The sequence below is a fragment of the Camelus bactrianus genome, chromosome 21, assembly GCF_048773025.1.
Source record: "Camelus bactrianus isolate YW-2024 breed Bactrian camel chromosome 21, ASM4877302v1, whole genome shotgun sequence".
NCBI classification, from domain to species: Eukaryota; Metazoa; Chordata; class Mammalia; order Artiodactyla; family Camelidae; genus Camelus; species Camelus bactrianus.
Window position 1 is genome coordinate 31229099 of NC_133559.1, and position 18097 is coordinate 31247195.

Here is an 18097-nt window from a genome sequence, read left to right on the forward strand (position 1 = left end):
CCCGGCCCCGCCCACTCGGGTCATGGGCCCTCCCGTGATGCCCCCGGCCCCACCCACTCGGGTCTGGATCTCTCAGGGACGGCCGGTCGCTGGGGGTTAAACGTTGGGTTGGACCTTTATCATGGTTTTTTTGTCTGCTAGAGGTTTGTGTGTGGTCTCGTGTCCTGGGATGAGGGGCCCATGGACCTGGGGGTCACATTTCAGAGCAGGGGCAATGGAGCTGGGCTCAGAGCTGAACTGAAGTGTCCAGGTGGACCTGGGCTTCAAGGAAGGGACATTTCATGATGTATCTGAACACACTGGAGCCTCAGGGCTATTGAACAGATAACAAGAAAAATGATTCAAAAGCAAATGTCTTTAAAGTTCCCCAGGAATCAGAGGCCATGGTCCCAGCCTGGGCAGGGGCAGCAGTTCAGGTGGGGTGGACTGTCCCTTGTGGGGATTCTGCCAACTGACCGAGCCCCTGCAGCTTGTCCCCAAGGACCTAAGACACCAGGGTGGTGCTGGGGACTGCCACTCTCTCCCTACTGAGACCCTGTCTGCCTCTCAGGCAGCCCCGCAGGGGCCAGTGGGAGACACACCCCCAAACTGTGGAAAGACCAGGGCAGCCGACCCGTGTGGGAGCACAGCCCACAGCTGCCTGGATCCTGGGGCTACACCTGCCCAGGGCAAGCCCTGCAGACACCTGACACTGGGACCCAGAGTCTTCTAACACAACAGCCAGATCCCCAGGATACAACAGAAAAGGACCTGCTGAACCAGGAGTCAGGGAGTTTACAGCCCAAATGAGAAAAGATGGGAGCTGAGGAAGCGGGTGCTGGGATTGCGTGGCCAGGGAGGGGGGCGTTTAAAGCAACTGCAGAATCCATGCTTCAGTGAGCAAGTCTGAATGGAAAAGCAAAAACAGAACCCCAGCACAGTCACGAAGTCACGTAAAAACCGAAGTACGGAACTAAAATGCAGAAAACAAACTAAAAACCCACTGGGAACTCCGTAGCAGAGTGGAGATGCCAGATGAACAAATCCGTGACCTTGAGGACCGATGGATAAAATCCCTGATCTGAACAACAGAGGCTTAAAAAAAAGTGAGGGGACCTGGGGACAATCATGTGAGTCACTGAGTTCCAGGAGGTGGGGAGAAGGGAGGGTTGAGGAGTATCTGAAGAAATGGCCCCAAACTCTCCAAATTCAGCCAAAGACACAAACCTGTAGATTCAAGGAGCTGAGTGAACCCCAAACAGGGGAAACCACAAAATCCATGCGAGATTCACCAGAATGAAACTTCTGACAAGTAGAGATGAAGGAAGAATCTGGGAAGTAGCCAGAAAGAAGCGATGGTTTCCGTGCACTGAGTGAAGGTGAGTTTCTCACATCAAAACACAGAGGCCAGAAGGAAATGACACATTTTTCGAGGCTGAAAGTAAAAGAAATGCCAGCTGTGAGGTCTCTGTCCAGTGAAACCGCTGTCAGGAATGAAGGGTCCATAAGGGGCCATTCTCAGGTGAAGGGAACCTGCAAGAATCGTCTTCAGCTGGCCTGCTCTTAACAATCTGCCTAAAAGACGTTCTTCAAGCAGAAAGGAAACGGTGACGGGGAAACCTGTAGGGTCAGGAAGGAAGGAGGAAGGAGGGGGTACAGTGGACGCTGCTTTTCCTGGCGGGGATTACAAATAAGGCATGGCTGGCGATGGCAGCAAGAATTCCAGCTCCAGCCAGCACTCAAGCCTGGGACGTCCCAAAGTGAAGGAGGCAAAGGGACCTCAGTGGAGGTGGCACCTCCACACGTCAGCCCCAGTGCTGAAACCTGCTGACAAGGACAAATGACATTTGTGTATGTTGTGAGATTCCACTAAATGATTGAATTAGCGATTCATCCCAGCCAGCCATTCCAGGGCCTGTGTCCTCCCGGTGGCCCTGAGAAGCCGTCCCTGCGCACTGCCCCCCAGGGAGCCATCTCCTGTGAATTGGTCCCCTCCCCCTGCACTGTGACCTCCATGGGGACAGGAAGGCTATGGCGGAACTGATGCCCGGGTCTCCCAGGACTTGTGCGGGAGGCGGTGGGTGAGCGCTCGCGAGCAGCCCCGCCCCCTGGTGGTCAGTGTGGCTTCACCGCAGCAGGCGGAACGCCGCGGACCCGGCGGAGCGGGAAATAGAGACAGCTGCCTTCATGCTGGAGTGTGGATGCTGCAGCCCAGCTGCGTTCACCTGCAAATCTCGGCTCGCGGGCGTAGTCACCCTGTGCCTTTGACAAGCTACGTGACCAGGCCAGTCTTCTCCTTTATCAGATGGGAACACTGCTTACGTGCTGTATCTTGAGGTCCTCTGTGCTCCCAGGAGCAGGCCGTGTGCGGGGCAGACACCGTATCCTCCTGGCTTTGCGGGAGCAGCCTCTGCCCCAGGAGAGGACTGTGCCCCAGGCTCAGAGGGCTGCAGCCCCGCCCGTATTTCTACCCCCTTGGCCACCAGTGGGCTCAGTCTGCTCTGCAGGGTACCCGTGAATGTGCTGTGCACAAATGTGTATGTGTGCGTGTGTGTGTGTGTGTGTGCATCTGAGGCCTTGCACCCTCAAACCCCTGCTGGGTAGTGACTATGTGGGTCCCCAGTGACAGGCACCACGAAGTGTAAGGGCCTCCTGCTCCTCAGCGGCCCGCAGGCTCACCAGGGACCCCAGGGGTTCCCTGCTACTGGGCTGGGGTTTGGCGGGGTGTCAGGAAGGTTCGCAGAGCCCGCACCTCGCAACGACCAGGGGGCTGCAAGGTGAAGCCACATTAGCTTCGCCTTAGAGAAAGTGGGCAGTGTCTTTGCAGAAGCGGGTTGGAAACTGCAAACTCACATCAGCTCCTGGGGTAGGCACGCTGCTGCCCTGCCCGCTGGCGCTTTCCTGTGATGCCGTCGCCAAGTGGGAGCGAAAGATCGTGGAAGGAAGGCTTGAGAGAGGAACACAGAATGGGAACTGTGGTTGTGCCAGAGTGGATTTCCTTTTTTCTCCCTTTTTTCGTAATTTTCAGAATTGGCCATGATGCTAAGATCTTTTATATGAAGGGAAATGTCTGCTGGTAGGTGCCTCGCAGCCGGGTATGCGCAGGGACCGGGTGGCCAGCAGGGGGAGCGCGCCATCCGGGACTCGTAAGGGGCGGAGGAGGTGGGGGGAAGGAATCTCTGCGCAGGAGGCGGGGCCGGGGGGGTGAACGCGGGGAGGGGCGGGGATCCTCAGACAGCCCGGAAGGGTGACCGTGGGGTGGGCGGGGTCCCGGCGCAGGAAGTGGGGCCTGGAGAGGGAGTCTGCGTGTTGGACACGGGGGTCGGTGGGGGAAAACCGCAGGGAGGGCGGGGTTCCGCAGACCGCCCTTGGGGCCTGGGGGCGGGGGTCTGTTCGTGGGATGCGAGTCAGGCGCGGAGGAAACCGCCCGGCCCTGCAGGGTCTGTTGGCCTGGGCCAGGGGCTCCCTCAGTGTTCCCAGGGCTGGGGAGGTGGGATGGGCTGGGGAGGCGGGATGCGCTTGGGAGGGAGAGGTGTGTATCCGGGATAGAGGGGGCCCCAGGGTCTAGCCCGAACCCCGCGGGAACCCACCCGAGTCGGGGAGGGGGCAGGGTCCTCCGGAGGGCGTCCTCCGGCCGGACACGTGGCAGTGTTTTGCACGACCGCCCGGTAAGTATACCACCCCGCGCGGTCCTGGGGGGCACGGACCCCTCCTGCCGGGCTCCTCCCCAGCGCTGGGAAGAGGGACCGGGGTTTAAGAAGAGAACCGTGAGGGAGTGCCCTGAGCGCGGGGGCCGCGTGGCTGTGACGCTGTAGGGCGCTCGCTGCGCCGGCAGACCTCCTCTTTGGCGGAGGTCGTTTGTTGGGACCCACAGCTGAGCTTTCTGGGCACAGAGGCCGGATGCGGGTTGAATGTCAAACAACCAGCAGAGTTCCTGGCATTTCTGAGCATCAGGATGGAGGGGAAAAAGGAGGGGAGCAGGGAGGGGGGAGGGGGAGGGCCCACCTGCCCTTTCAGAGCATCCAGGGTCGCAGGTTCCAGATTTTCTGAGACAGTGGCCTTTTCCACGCTAAGGACGGGCCGCCATGGATTTGCAAGTTTTGTATCAGGCACCACCAAGTCCCTGAAAGGTTGAAACAAGCAGCCTTCTCACGGGTCTCAGAGCTGCGAGTCTGTGATCAGGGTGTCGGCAGGGCTGGTTTCTCCCCAGGCTTCCTCCCGAGGCTTGTGGAGGGCTGCCCTCTCTGTATGCATCTCTGCTGTCACCCTTCTTATAAGGGTGCCAGCCCCACCCGTGCAATCTCACGTAACCTTAATCACCTCCTTAGAGGCCCTGTATCCAAGTACAGTCCCACTGGGGGCTCGGATTTCTCCCTATGAATTTAGGGGGCATCCAGCAGTGGGGTGCCTGCTGACCTGAGAAAAGCCCAGTGTCCTTGCAGTGGGAGGGAGGGGCTTCCGAGTGGAAGGAAGCAGGAGAGGTGGGGCAGCCCAGAGCCCACCTGCAGAGCATGGGGACTCCCCAGGGTGTTGTACCCAATGGCTGGTAACCACCAGCCGGGGGCCCCAGGGTCTCTCTGGGGCCAGAGCACCGTGTGCACCTGTCAGGCAACGGCCAGAGGCATCCTGCGCTGTGTCTTCTTGTGGCTGCAGGAACCACCTCCTCACCATTGTCAACTGGAGCAGGGACCGTGGTTCCCCAGCAGCTTTTCAGGGACTTTGCCCAGTGTCCTGAGGCCTTGTGGGAAACCAGGCCTCTCCTCCCTTCCTTTTTTGTAAACAAAGAAATTGCCAGCATGGAAACTGCATCTCCCTTGTTCTTCCTTCAAAGGGCGATGATAACCTGGGTCATCCATCATTTTTATTTCCAAAGGATGGACGCGCCTGCTCCACTGGCCCTGGAACTTTCCTCCCCTTCAGCCGTTGGCTCTGGCCTCTCCCGATGTTTATTTCAACCTCACGATTAAAGAAAAATGTTAAGTGTGCAACAGCTCTTTTCCAAATGCTGGAAAGATCTGGAACCAGGCAGTCCCTTGGGAGAAGCTTCGAAAAGGGGGGAAAAAAACCCCACGTTTACAAATAACACACTTGGAAATAACAGATCATCTCAGTTTGGGACACATGCAACTTTCCTAGACTTTTTTTTTTTTTTAACGAGGATCTTCTGAAAATCAACAGAAAGAGGTCAACCGTAATAACAATTTCAGAATAACCATTAGAAACCAAACAAAGAAAAACATCTGGAGATGATAAGTAGGAAGCTGTGACAATCTGTATAAGGGTCATTTCCTAAAAGTGACTGAGCAGGTACAGAAGTGCAACCGCAGAGCTCTCCCGTGTCCTCACAGGTACCCAATTAACAGAATTTTAGTGCAGGATTTTAGAGGGAGATTCATTGCCTGTTATGGCTGCATCGTTTCATTAAACTGCGACAGCCCAGGAAGACCGGGTGTTCTAGCCTTGCTGATAGGGAAGTGCAGGAATTCCCCCGAATTGCAGGGGTGGTGGGTCTGAGACGGGAAGGGCGCAAGGCACAGCTATTCAAGGACCGCTACTGCAATTAACGTCAAACTGATGGAAGATTCAACCCCCAGGAGGCATTGGGGCTCAAGGTGGTGGGAGATTTGCCATCTAGGAGACATTGAGCTTCATTATACGCCCACTGTAATATATCAGCATGGTGAATAACACGCCCACAGGCACCATGGCGGTCCCGAGGCTATCCACAGAAAGTCAAAGAGTGGGAAAAGGCCAACTTCCTGGGAATCCCAGCCCCTGCCCCAAGCTAGTTACACTGGTCCTTCTACTTCTTTGCATATGAAGACACCAAGCCCATAAAAATGAGCAACACTGCCCCTCACGGCCTCTGTCTCTGTTTGGAGATGGCCGGCACTCTGTCTATGGAGTGTGCACCTACTTTTACTCTAACCTGAGCCCCCAACCCCCACACCTCATGGCCTTTCTCTTGCCTTTCGATGTATCTCTCTGAATAAATCTACCTTTACTCAATGGTGGCTAGCTCCTGAGTTCTTTCCTGCATGAAGCCAAGGACCCACACTTGGCGGGGCACGTCCCAGGGGCTCCACCGAGACCAGGGACATGGCCCCCCTCACGCCCCACGTCTGTTTTTCCTGCATCAGGTCCACAGCTCTTTGGAATCTGTCTCTCTTGGCTGCCAAGCAGGTGACTCCCAGCTGTGCTGCCCTGGCGGGCCAGGCCCTACCAAGCAGGTCACATGCTGAGGGGGTACCTTTGGGCTCTGTGATTCATGAAAGGGGGCACTTGGGGGCTGGTGATGCTCCTCCCTGGGGACCTGGGAGGCGGGCTGTTGTGACGGGGAACATGTAAATGAGACACAGGCAAGGAGGCTGAGCCATTTCCCACAGTCCACCACGCATCCCTCTGTCTCTTCTATCCCAGGGTATTAGCTTTTCCAGGGGAGAGGGCAAAGGAGCGGTAATTCAGCCCTTCACCATCAAAGTGCCCACATGCACGTCCCCAGCCCAGCTGGGAAAGACTGCTCAGATGCCTTCAGTCTGACAAGCCCAAGACAGACCCTGGTGGCCCTGTAACCAGACCACCCCTCCGGAATTGCTGTGGGCGGGACGGCCCTCACGTGGTCAGATGCCGGCATCCCCGTGGCAGCTCACCCAGGTCTCCTCCAAGCGGCCACTCCCTTGGGGAAACCTGTGTCTCAAGAAATGTCTTCATGCCGATGGCTGTCGTGGAACCAAAGGGTGTAAGGTGCCGGGGCAGAGCAGAGGATGCCAGGGACAGCGTGTCCTTAGGGTATCCCCAGGTCCGTCAGCAGATGGGGGAAGGAGGGGTGGTGGGGGCACGGGGCCCTGAGCGATTTTCATTTCAGCGCTCAAGGAATGTGACCTCACAGGGTTGGGGATTTGGAGAAACACAATAACTGATGCCGGGGGTTAGAAATAAGAAAGAAAGATGGACATCTTATCTTCTGTGTGCACAATTCTGACTCAGAATCCTCAGCCTCATTGCGCCCCAGGGGACAATTTTTTGTGGGGAGGGAGCAGCCCTCGTAATCAAAGCCGATGGCATCAGAGCTGCAGCAAAAGCACAGGGCAGAGCACAGAAAGCTGTCTGCAACACGTCCCAGCGGGAGCTCTCCCGGGCTCCCCCCTCCTGCCTGTGGTTTTGCCCTCTTGCACCATCTGTCTCTCCGAGGCCTCTGCACCTCTCCCCAGCAACACTTACAGGCCGTTCAATCTTAGCAGCAGCCACTTTGCTTGGCCACAAATATGCCTCGATGCTTTCAGAGTCCCATGAGAAAAGTGGCTGACCTGGGTGTTCCAGGGATGACTCACCCTGGGGTGTGGATAAGCACCGAGGACCAGTGGAATCACAGGGTTTGAGGAGAGCCAAGGGGTGGGGGAGAAGAGGGAGGGACGGGAATGGAAGACAATGCCCACTGGTCCAGAAATACAAAACTTCTGAAAGTATGCATTAATAATGAACTTAAATTTTTTTTTTACCTTTGGTTTTCAAATTTTTTGGGGGGGTTGTTTTTGAGGGAGAAGTAATTAAGTTTATTTCTTTATTTTAATAGAGGCAGGGGGGATTGACCCAGGACCTCATGCATGCTAGGCCTGTGCCCAACCCACCTCGAATTTCTGAAATGGCAGCATATCTCCTGGTCTCCTTAGAAAAGGGTGGAAGGGGTGACTTTCCAAACACCATGAACAGGAACGTCTCGGGATCGTCTGCTGGGGGTGACGCGTCCCGCACCCGCCCACGGAACCTGACGCCGGGCTTGGAGATTGCTGCGAATTTAGCCCTGTGCTCACAGAATTGCCGTCAGACAGAGTCAGCAGAGCGTGTCCTCTGTGACTTTGCCTTTGGCAGTTATTCTGGGCAGAGTCTTGTCCACCCCTCCTCCAAGTTTATACGTCCAAGTCGTAACCTCCTGGACCTCAGCATGTGACTGTATTTGGAGGCAGGATCCTTAAAGAGGTAACTAAGGGGAAGTGGACCCTGAATCCCACGGGACTGGTGTCCTTGTAAGCACAGGAGCTCAGGACAGAAGGAGACCCTGTGAGGACATGGGGAGGAGTCGGCATCTGCAGCCAAGGAGAGAGGCTGTGGGAGACACCGGCCCTGCCGTGCCAGCACCTCTCGGACTGCAGCCTCCCAGGCACTAAGGCACATAGCCCTCTGTGGCGTTTCTTACAGCAGCCCAGCAAACTCACACAGCAACATAAGGTTGTTAAGAGCCCTTGGTGAGAGGTCTGCTTTTGAAAGCGAGTGCCCCTAAAACCCAGTCCCTCTTCCGAGTCTATGATTAAGCCCTCTGCTGAAACCTCACACCCTTTCTTTCCCTGAACCCGTTCCCCAAAAGACTGAGGGGTATCAAAGAAAAGGACGTGGAAACTACATACAGGGCCCTGGGACCCTGCCCTTTGATGTGAGAGGCTTCTGCTTCAGTTTTCCAGGCCTCCCCTGAGTCTCAAAAGGCTGCTCAGCAGTGAATGACTAGGAAGCGAGAAGATGCAGAAACAAAGACTATTTGTTGGGAAGGAAACTGGTAACAATCCAGACTATAAACTGGCCACACAGCCGAGTCACCAAACTCCCAGTTCCCTGAAGATACAGATAAAGGTCTGGCCCACAGCCCCAAGGTGTTTTTGCAGGAAACAGACCCCCGACCAAAGGAAAACTGCTGGCCACAGGCACGTGCAGCCCGGACCACCTGAGGCCAGAAGGCTGGCTGGTGATGCCTGAGACTGGACCTCGGTGCCAACCTGAGAACTGCGCCCGAGATGATCACTCCCCCTCGGGCCCTCCTAACCCCTTCCCTGAACCCCGTCGGGAAGTCGGGGTGCCCCTCCCCACTGGGCATCTGCGGCACATGCTGCCCTTTCCTGCACCACAACCCGGGTCAGGAGACGGGCTTCCCTGCGCGAGGGCTTGGTGATGCTTGGATGGGGCTGGGAGTGACGAGAGGTCACGGGGAATCAAGGGGATTCCTCGCCTCGTGGCTGTTTATACAGGTTGGAAGAGGAGGGAGGGGACCTATTCCTAGAGCTTGGCCCCACCTGCTGTCTCTCTCTTTCACCAAATAGGATATTCTTGGTACGTCTTTTGTACCCTCAGCTCCTCGTGAGGGGCCCAGTCTAGGTCCCGACCAGGCATCTTGAAGGTTCCAGGAAGTGGCCTCGATGTCGGTCCAGGGGCCTCTGTGTCTGACGCTCACAGGCTCAGCAAGCTCTTCAGGGCTGGGGAGGGCCTCGGGTCAATCATGTCTGCACGAGTCCTGGGGTCATCGTGGCCACAGCCTCACTCACACAGTTGCCCGCCCAGGACTGGATGAGAGGACACAGCTCATGGTGAGGCTGCCCCCGGGAACCTCCCGCAGGCTCCCTGCCTCCCCTGTGGGGCCTGCCACGCCCTGGCCCCCACCCCGGGCCATGAACGTGGATGGATGGGAGTTCAGGTCTCAGCTCCTTCCTCAGGGACTCAGACCAGAGGACACCCGTGTCAGCAAGAATACAATCTTGCTGGTTCAGGATCCCCTCTGCGTGGCCAAGATCTGGAACATTCTGGAAAAAAGATGCCCACGCTGAGGGCTCTGGAAAGGCCAACAGGAGAGGGGCCGAGTGGGGCAGGTAACTTGCAGGAGACGGTGGGGCAGGCAGGACTTTCAAGCAGGGACCTCGGATCCAAAGGGCTCAGGGTTTCTGGGCAGGCATGTTATCCGGGCAAATGCTGTGGAGGTGCTGGTGCAGGAACAGCCGAGTTTGGCATCCTCCCGGAACCCCCCTGAGAAACACTGCCTCAGCCAGGCCACCTCCATCGTGGTCTCTTCGCCTGCGGGTTTCAAAGCTACGCTTTGCCTATTCCCAGGGGATGTAAATCTGTGACTTTAGAAGAGCACAAAGTATAAAAGAGCAAATTTAAGGTGAAAAAACATAGAAAACACAAACGCACCTCCTGCCGCCGCTCGCACCCTGCAGAGGGTCCGAGTGGAGACCCAGCTGCATGGGAAAGAGGTGGACGGCTGGCCTGTGAGAATAAAGGGAAGAAAGAAATGCTAAGAGAGGAACAAAAGCATTGTTGAAGCGAGAAGGCTTTAAAAATTGAGTCTCTGAAAAGAAGACTCTAAAATACACGATAAAAAGGAAGAAGTGTTCGAACAACAAATTAAAATAAGAATCAGCTATGCAAACAGGTCCACAGAAGAAGGAAATAGCGAAACAGAAAATGGGCCCAGGAAGCCATCATGAAGGGGAAAGTCGACCAGGAGGCTGCGGAGAAGGGAAGACCCCCATGGGGGCTTGAAAAGGAGCTAAATGGGCAGAAAACAAGTATGAACGGAGGCGGGTGAACACGGACAGACCACGGGTCTGTGACTCTCTTCTTTTCAAAGAAAAACGGGGCAAAGAGGAAACCCAGCAGACCTGAAGGTTGGGACGGTGGGTGGTGGGAAGGCAGAAGGAGAGCCCTGAAAACCACCATGAGCAGAGGTGTGGGATCTCCAGGACAAGGCAGGATCACGAGGGCGTCAGCGTTTTGCAAACAGAATAAATATATCCTCAAAGATTAGGAAACAAAAACAAACAAATTGGAAGAAAAAAAAAAACCCCAGAGTTGAAAGCCAGCAAGTGTGGGTGGTGGGGCTGTCCTGGGCTTGTCCCTGAATGGGGACGGCAGGGCGTGGGGCTCGGAGCAGGGCTGGACCTGCTGAACCGGGCTTGCCCGGGGCTCTCCTGGTCCCTGACACTCGGTGAGTGCCGGTGCTTGTCGGGGAGGGACATCTAGAGCAGAGGAACACTTTCCACCATGTTGCTCTGTCCTCCGAGTCTGGGAGCAGTGATGATGACGTCTCCGCATCAGCCTGCCCAGGCCGTGGGCTCAGTTACTGGCTCAGGCTCCCATCTAGGTGTTGCTGGAAAGGGCTTCCTCCACGTGATAGACATCGCCAATCAACTGAAGTTGACATAAAACAAATGACCCTTCATAATGTGGGGGGTGGGGAGTGCTTCATCCAGTTTGACAGGCAACAAGGAGAGGTGCACCCAGTGAAACTGAGGCAGCAGAGGGCGCCCCCAGAACAGGCTGAAGAGGACACGGGAGGAAACCCACAAGCTTTCCTGGGCAGCCACAGTCCCTCTCTGCCGCCCTCACTGTGGCTGCCCCGTCCCCGCTCCTTTCACCGCCCACTGAATGCAGCCGCACCTGCCTCCAGGGAGACAGCCAACAAGGAGATGTGCACCCAGTGAACCTCGAGTAGCAGATGGCGCCCTCAGGGAAGGCTGAGGGGAACAGGGCAAGAAATCCAAAGGCTTTCCTCGGCAGCCACCACACCCCGCTTTCCCCCTCTATAGAGCCGCCCAGCCCCTGCCCCTTCCACTGCCTCCAGGGCGCACCGACTCCGCCACTCAGGAGGAAGCCAACAATGAGATGTGCACCCAGGGATTCTGGTGTACCACAGGGTGTCCCCAGAGTAGGCTGAGGGAGACACGGGAGGAAATCCACTTGCTTGCCTGCACAGACAACCCGCCCCCCACGGTACCACCCTCTCTGCAGCCGCCCCACGCACTCCCTCGTTCCCGCACCCTGGGGATACCTCCCTAGCATCCAGGTAGCCCGCCTACACCGGGAAGTGCACCCAGTGAACCTGGGGTAGCATAGGGCGCCCGCAGAGCAGGCTGAGGGTGACACTAGAGGAAATCCAAAGCTTAACTGCGCCGCCCCCACCCCCGCTACCACACTCTCTGTAGCCGCCCAGCCCCCATGCCATAGACGGACCCTTGAGCACACCTAGCCCTCTTCCAGAGAGCCAGCCAACAAGGAGATATTCACCAAATGAACCTGGGGTAGCACTGGGCGCAACAAAGTAGGCTGAGTTGGACAAGGAAAGAAATCATCAGGGTTGCCTGGCCATGCCCCATCTTTCTGTGCTGCCCTGTCTGAATCCGCCCAGCCCACTGCCCCGAACACGCCCCCTAGGCGAACCGCGCCAGTTACCCGGGAGCCAGCCAATACGGGGAAGTGTAAAAAGTGAACCTGGGGTAGCAGTGGGCGCCCCCACAGCAGGCTGAGGGGGACAGAGGAAGAAATATTCTGGCTTCCGTTTGCATCCCCCATCTTTCCCTGATGCCCTGTCTCCAAACGTCCCGCCCCCTCCCCGGACACCGCCCCCTGGCAATACAGCGCCGGAATCCCGGGAGCCGGCTACACAGGGAAGTGAAGCACGTGAACCTGCGGTAGCAGAGGGCACCAGCAGATCAGGCTGAGGGTGACACGTCTGGAAATACCCAGGCTTCCGTGGGCAGCCCCCATCCATCCCTGCTGCCCTGTCTTCTGCCGAGCAGCCCCCATCCCCGACCCCGCCCATTGGCCATACTGAGGCAGCATTCCAGGAACAAGCCAACAGGGGGAAGTTCACCCGGTGAATCTGGGGTAGCAGAGGGCTCCTCCAGAGCAGGTTGAGGGAGACACGGAAGAAATCCGAATCTTACCTGCGCGGACCCCCCCCCTCGCTACCGCACTCTCTACCGCCGCCCCTTCCCCGCCCCATAGACGGACACCTGAGTGCACCGCACCTGCCTCCAGGGAGCCAGCCAATAAGGATTTGTGCACCCAGTGAACCTCAGGCAGCAGAGGGCGCCCTCAGAGCAGGCTGAAGGGGACATGGGAGGAAACCCAAACACTTCCCTGGGCAGCCTTTGCCCCCAGCTGGCGCCCGCTCAGTAAAAGCCACGTCCAAAGCATTTCACCACCCCCTGAACGCAGCAGAACCTCCTGCCGGGAGCCAGCCAACAAGGAGATAATCACAAAAAGAACCTGGGGTAGCACTGCGCGCCCTAGAGCAGGCTGAGTTATTCAAGGGAAGAAACCATCAGGGTTGCCTGGGAAGCCCCCATCCTTCGGTGCTGCCCTGTCTGCATCCGCCCTTCCCCCTCCCGCGAACCCGCCCACTGGGCAAACCGTGCCAGCATACTGGGAGCCAGCCAATACGGGGAATTGTACCCAGTAAACCTGGTGTAGCAGTGGGCGCCACCAAGTATGCTAAGGGGGACGGTGGAAGAAATATAAAGGCTTCTGTTGGCATCCCCCATCCTTCGCTGATGCCATGTCTGCAATCGCCACGCCCCCTCCCCGGACAAACCCCATGGAAATACCGCGCCGGAATCCCGGGAGCCGGAAACACGGGGAAGTGTAGCACGTGAACCTGCGGTAGCAAGGGGCACCAGTATAGCAGGCTGAGGGGGACACGTTTGGAAATACCCAGGATTCCATGGGCAGCCACCATGCATCCCTGCTGCCCTGTCTTCTGCCACCCTACCCCCTTCGGCGACCCCGCCCATTGGCCATACTGTGCCACCATCCCGGGAGCCAGCCAATAAGGATATGTGCAACCAGTGAACCTCAGGCAGCAGAGGGCGCCCTCAGAGCAGGCTGAAGGGGACAAAGGAGGAAACCCAAAGACTTTCCTGGGCAGTCTTCGCCCCCAGCTGGCGCCCTCTCTGTAACAGCCCCATCAGAAAAATTTCACCGCCCCCTGAGCACAGCCGACCCTCCTGCCCGGATCCAGCCAACATGGAGATATTCACAAAATTAACCTGTTGTTGCACTGCACGCCCCAGAGCAGGCTGAGTTGGTCAAGGGAAGAAACGATCAGGGTTGTCTGGGAAGCCCCCATCCTTCTTTGCTGCCCTGTGTGCATCCGCCCTGACCTTCCCGCGACCCCGACCCCTGGGCGAACCGCACCAGCAACCTGGTAGCCAGCCAATACTGGGAAGTGTAAACAGTGAAATTGGGGTAGCAGTGGGCGCCCCCATAGCAGGCTGAGGGGGACAGTGGAAGAAATATTCAGGCTTCCGTTAGCATCCCCATCCTTCGCTGATGCCATGTGTGCAATCACCACGCCCCCTCGCCGGACCCTGCCCCCTGGCAATACCGCTCCTGTATACCGGGAGCTGGATACACGGGGAATTGTAGCACGTGAACCTACGGTAGCAGGGGGCACCCGCAGATCAGGCTGAGATGGACAAGTCTGGAAATACCCAGGCTTCCGTGGGCAGTCCCCATCCATCCCTGCTGCCCTGTCTTCTGCCGCCCCGCCCCCTTCCGAGGCCCCCGCCCATTGGCCATACTGCGCCAGCATCCCGGGAGCCAGCCAGAGTGAGGAAGTTCACCCAATGAATCTGTGGTAGCAGAAGTCACCACTAGAGCAGGTTGAGGGAGACATGGAAGAAATCCGAATCTTACCTGCGCGTACCCCGTCCCTCGCTGCCGCACTCTCTGCAGCCGCACATCCCCCGCCCCATAGACGGACACCTGAGTGCACCGCACCTGCCTCCAGGGAGCCAGCCATTAAGGATATGTGCACCCAGTGAATCTCAGGCAGCAGAGGGCACCCTCAGAGCAGGCTGAAGGGGACAAAGTAGGAAACCCAAATGCTTTCCTGGTCAGCCTTCTCCCCCTGCTGGCGCCCTCTCTGTAACAGCCCAGACGAAAGCATTTCACTGCCCCCTGAGCACAGCAAACCCTCCAGTCTGGATCCAGACAACAAGGAGGTATTCACAAAATGAACCTTGGCTAGCACGGGGCGCCCCAGAGCAGGCTGAGCTGTTCAAGGGAAGAAACAATCAGGGTTGCCTGTTTAGCCCCCATCTTTCGGTGCTGCCTTGTCTGCATCTGCCCTGCCCCATCCCGCGAACCCGCCTACTGGGGGAACCACGCCAGCACTCTTGTAGGCAGCCAATACGGGGAAGTATACACAGTAAAACTGGTGTAGCAGTGGGCGCCCCCACAGTATGCTGAGGGGGACAGAGGAAGAAATATACAGACTTCCGTTAACATCCCCCATCCTTCCCTGATGCCATGTGTGCAATCACCACGCCCCCTCGCTGGACCCTGCCCCCTGGCAATACCGCTCCTGTATACCGGGAGCCGGATACACGGGGAATTGTAGCACGTGAACCTGCGGTAGCAGGGGACACCCGTATAGCAGGCTGAAGGGGACACGTTTGGAAATACCCAGGCTTCCGTGGGCAGCCCTCATGCATCCCTGCTGCCATGTCTACTGCCGCCCCGCCCCCTTCCCCGCCCCCGCCCATTGGCCATACTGCGCCAGCATCCCGGGAGCCAGCCAGAACGAGGAAGTTCACCCAGTGAATCTGTGGTAGCAGTGGTCACCACTAGAGCAGGTTGAGGGAGACACGGAAGAAATCCGAATCTTACCTGCGCTGACCCCGCCCCTCGCTGCCGCACTCTCCATCGCCGACCCTCCCCTGCCCCATAGACGGACACCTGAGAGCACCGCACCTGCCTCCAGGGAGCCAGCCAATAAGGATATGTGCACCCAGTGAACCTCAGGCAGCAGAGGGCGCCCTCAGAGCAGGCTGAAGGGGACACAGGAGGAAATCCAAAGGCTTTCCTGGGCAGCCTTCGCCCCCAGCTGGCGCCCTCTATGTAACAGCCCCGTCAAAAAATTTCATTGCCCCCAGAACACAGCCGATCCTCCTGTCCGGATTCAGCCAACAAGGAGGTATTCACAAAATGAACCTGGGGTAGAACTGTGAGCCCCAGATCAGGCTGAGTTGGTCAAGGGAAGAAACCATCAGGGTGGTCTGGGAAGCCCCATCCTTCAGTGCTGCCCTGTCTGCATCTGCCCTGCCCCCTCCAGCGACCCCGCCGCCTGGGCGAATGGAGCCAGCAACCTGGTAACCAGCCAATACAGGGAACGGTACACAGTGAACCTGGGGTAGCAGTGGGCGACCCCACATCAGGCTGAGGGGGACAGTGGAAGAAATATTCAGGCTTCCGTTGGCATCCCCCATCCTTCGCTGATGAACTGTCTCCAAACTTCCTGCCCCTACTCCGGATCCCGCCCATTGGCCATACTGCGCCAGCATCCCGGGAGCCAGCCAGAACGAGGAAGTTCACCCAGTGAATCTGTGGTAGCAGAGGTCACCACTAGAGCAGGTTGAGGGAGACAAGGAATAAATCCGAATCTTACCTGCGTGGACCCCGCCCCTCGCTGCCGCACTCTCTACCGCCGCCCCTCCCCCGCCCCATAGATGGACACCTGAGCGCACCGCACCTGCCTCCAGGGAGCCAAAGAACAATGAGATGTGCACCCACTGAACCTCAGGCAGCAGAGGGCGCCCTCAGAGCAGACTGAAGGGGACACGGGAGGAAACCCAAAGGCTCTCCTGAGTAGCCTTCACCCCCAGCTGGCGTCCTCTCTGTAACAGCCCTGTCCAAAGAATTTCACCACCGCCTGAACGCAGCCGTCACTCCTGTTCGAATCCAGCCAATAAGGAGATATTCATAAAACGAACCTGGGGAAGCACTGCGCGCCCCAGAGCAGGCTGAGTTGGACATTGAAAGAAACCATCAGTGTTCTCTGGGAAGCCCCCATCCTTCGGTGCTGACCTATCTGCATCCGCCCTGCCCCCTCCCGTGACCCCGACCCCTGGGCGAACCGCGCCGGCAACCTGAAAGCCAGCCAATACGGGGAACTGTACACAGTGAACCTGGGGTAGAAGTGGTGGCCCCCACAGCAGGCTGCGGGGGACAGTGCAAGAAATATTCAAGCTTCCGTTGGCGCTCCCCATCCTTCGCTAATGAACTGTCTCCAAACTTCCTGCCCCCTCCCCGGACCCCGCCCTTTGGCAATACAGCGCCCGAATCCTGGGAGCCGGCTATAAGGGGAAGTGTACCACGTGAACCTGCGGTAGCAGGGGGCACCCGCAGATCAGACTGAGGGGGACAAGTCTGGAAATACCCAGGCTTCCGTGGGCAGGCCCCATCCATTCCTGCTGCCCTGGCTTCTGCCGCGCAGCCCCCATCCCCGACCCCGCCCATTGTCCATACTGCGCCAGCATCCCGGGAACCAGCCAAAAGGGGTAGTTCACCCAGTGAATCTGGGGTCGCAGAGGGCGCCTCCTGCAGGCTGAGGGAGACACGGCAGGAATCCGAAGCTTACGTGCGCTGACCCCGCCCATCGCTGCCGGACTCTCTGCAGCCGCCCCTCCCCCGCCCCATACACGGACACCTGAGCGCACAGCGCCTGCCTCCAGGGAGCCAGCCAGCAAGGATATGTGCACCCAGTGAACCTCAGACAGCAGAGGGCGCCCTAAGAGCAGGCTGAAGGCGACACGGGAGGAAATCCAAATGTTTTCCTGGGCAGCCTTCTCGCCCAGCTGCCGCCCTCTCTGTATCAGCCGCGAGCAAAGCATTTCACAGCCCCCTAAGCACAGCCGACCCCCCTGCCGGGAGCCAGCCAACAAGGAGATATTCACACATTGAACCTGGAGTAGCACTGCGCGCCCCAGAGCAGGCTGAAGGGGACACAGTAGGAAACCCAAAGTCTTTCCTGGGCAACCTTTGCCCCCAGCTGGCGCCCTCTCAGTAACATCCTCATCCAAATCATTTCACCACCCCCAGAACACAGCCGACCCTCCTGCCGGGAGCCAGTAAACAAGGAGATATTCACACATTAAACCTGGGGTAGCACTTGGCCCCCCATAGCAGGATGAGTTCGACAATTTAAGAAATAATCACGGTTGCCTGGGAAGCCCCCATCCTTCGGTGCTGCCCTGTCTGCATCCGCCCTCCCGACTCCGAGGAACCCGCCGCCTGTTCGAACCGCGCTGGCATCCTGGTAGCCAGCCAATACGGGTAAGTGTACCCAGTAAACATGGTGTAGCAGCGGGCGACCCCACAGTATGCTGATGGGGACTGTGGAATAAATATACAGGCTTCCGTTACATCCCCCATCCTTCGCTGATGCCATGTGTGCAATCGCCAAGCACCCTCCCTGGACCCAGCCCCCTGGAAATACCACGGCCGAATCACGGGAGCTGGATACACGGGGAAGTGTAGCACGTGAACCTACGGTAGCAGGAGGCACCCGTAGAGCAGGCTGAGAGGGACAAGATTTTAAATACCCAGGTTTTCTTGGGCAGCCCTTATACATCCCAGCTGCCCTGTCTTCTGCCGCCCCGCCCCCTTCCGCGACCCCGCCCATTGGCCATACTGCGCCAGCGTCCTGGGAGCCAGAAAACACGAGGAAGTTCACCCAGTGAATCTGTGGTAGCAGAGGTCACCACTAGAGCAGGTTGAGGGAGACACGGAAGAA